This window comes from Ursus maritimus, unplaced genomic scaffold, assembly GCF_017311325.1.
Source record: "Ursus maritimus isolate PB19 unplaced genomic scaffold, ASM1731132v1 scaffold_1, whole genome shotgun sequence".
Classification (NCBI taxonomy): domain Eukaryota; kingdom Metazoa; phylum Chordata; class Mammalia; order Carnivora; family Ursidae; genus Ursus; species Ursus maritimus.
The window spans coordinates 72,262,211-72,264,407 of NW_024423343.1; the positions used below are offsets into that span (position 1 = coordinate 72,262,211).

The 2,197-nt window shown below is 47.5% G+C and overlaps 2 non-coding genes across 2 annotated transcripts; one reads left to right on the top strand and one right to left on the bottom strand.

Moving 5' to 3' along the window:
• The first annotated feature begins 449 nt into the window (after window positions 1–449).
• Window positions 450–520, top strand: TRNAG-GCC. Its single transcript has one exon. It is a non-coding gene; the product is annotated as a tRNA-Gly (tRNA).
• A 275-nt stretch (window positions 521–795) lies between these two features.
• TRNAA-CGC lies at window positions 796–867 on the bottom strand. Its single transcript has one exon. It is a non-coding gene; the product is annotated as a tRNA-Ala (tRNA).
• Between the last annotated feature and the right edge of the window lie 1,330 nt (window positions 868–2,197).

Sequence of the window (2,197 nt, forward strand, 5' to 3'; positions counted from 1 at the left end):
CATAGTTCTAATTTACTCTTATAATTTGGATCAGGGTCCCAGTTTCTGTTACAGCTCCCTCATCCCTACGCCCTATTCCTGACAAATATCATCATGTACTTGTCCAAATAGCTAAAAGACAGTTTGGGAGGGGCTGATGTAAAGTTTCTAAATGTCTGAAGATACAGCTAGGTAATTGTGTAATTCTGTACATGCATAACAAAATTTTCATTTGCCTGCCTCACCAAGGTCAGCTTCAGAAGAATCACTTCATGAAGTTCAACAGAAGTTAATATAATAGGATTTTTGGTAAATGTTAATGTTTTCCCAATATTTTATTATAATTATTTGATTACAAATATCACTGCTTTCTTTAATATTGAATACAGAAACATGTAATTACAAAGAGAATTAACACAGACATGGAGATATCTCTTCTATTAAAATATAGAAGGAAAACACTCCCATGAGCATTGGTGGTTCAGTGGTAGAATTCTCGCCTGCCACGCGGGAGGCCCGGGTTCGATTCCCGGCCAATGCAATTAGGCTTTTCTTACTTTATTTTTCACCCCTGTAGGTTAGGTTCCCAAAGCAAGTTCAGTAACGATATCCAAAAGTTGATTTTATGCAAATGAAGACTGATGTACGGAGGGTAATTTCCGGTTTCACTTTTACTTACAACCACTGGAAAGGCCGTTTCTCTGAGTTTTGTTGTTTTGGCCTCACTTTTAAACTGTTATTGAGCACCCTATGATATGTAAGCAAAAGGTAGGTATAGTGCTCTAGAATAGAAAAAGAAAAGCAACGTCGGCTGTTTGGAGATGCCGGGGATTGAACCCGGGACCTCACACATGCGAAGCGCGCGCTCTACCACTGAGCTACATCCCCCAGCCGAGAAACCCTTTTCTGCTAAAGGCATTCATTCAGTCCTTTTCGCGCTGCTCAAATTACTAAGGTTTCTGAAGTTTACTTTGGTGAGTGCCTCTGCAGCACGTTTCTACCCTTCCCACCCTCGTCTGAAGCTGCTTCCTTGGTGCTTGGAGACCTGACGCAGCTAGCGTCTGGGACGCAGGCGAGACGAGCTTCCGAGCACTCCCGCCTGCGCCGCGAGCTCCCAGCGGGAGGCATGGGGCGCCCTGCCCCGCCGGGGTGGTGGGACGCTCGCGCGCTGAGCGCCCCAGGGCTGGGCCCCGCCGCGGCTTTACCGCGCAGGCGCGGGGGCCGAGAGGGCGCAGCCGCGGGGCAGCCGGCTCCACCCGGACTCGCAGTCGCAACCCAGGGCCAACACGCCCGCCGCTCCGCGCGGGGAGCGTCGCCCTGGTGCTCGCCGAGACCTGCTCCTGAAGTGGAGTGCTGGGACCTGTAGGTCCTTTACCTGTTCCCCCCAACCCCCGCCCCGCAATAAACTCACATCCCAGGTAAACGACCTGTTCACGCTAACTCCCCATCAACTGGGTTATGCAGGAGTTACTACAGCCACCTTTTGCAGGTGTAAATGATTTTGCAACGGGCTCTTCTTTTCCATAGGGACCAAACTGGAAAAAAAAATGACACCGCCACCCTCTCTGTAGCTTAATTATATATAAATGATGATAAAGTTGGGGCAGGGAATCTGCTCTGGACAGATTTTTCTTTCTGTTTGATATGTACACTTTGGATCCATCTGACTGATGGACATGTTAAGTTAGTAAAGTAAATCACTGAGCACCTCCTTTAATGTCCTCTGAATGCTCCCTAACCGCTAATCGCGCTCCCAGCCCCAAATGAAGAAATATATCCTGAGTCCTGTTGCCTTGGAAATTGTTTCTCTCCAGTTGTTTGGGTGCTAGATAATACAATGAGCTAACTTACATTCTAGTGGGATGATGTGTGTTTGACCCTTCCGGGTGCAGTTCAAACTGACACCACCCCAGACAAGCGAAGCCTCGGTGGTAGAAGCCTCAGGCACCCTAACGGGAGAGATTGGGTGTCTGGGGAGCTGGATCGCTGTCACCTCCAGCCGACCTGTACCGCAGACCCCAACAGGTAGCACAGTGAGGGCCTAGAATTTCTACTCACTTCAGTTGCAGCAAAGTACCTCTCATAAATGAAATGGTCAGCAGGCCAAAAAAACCGAATAGAAGTTTCAAAATAATTGTGAGTAACCCACAAACTTCATAATCAACTCTTGGATTAAAAATAAATAAGTTGCTGTGTTTGCTTACAGTAATTTAAACAA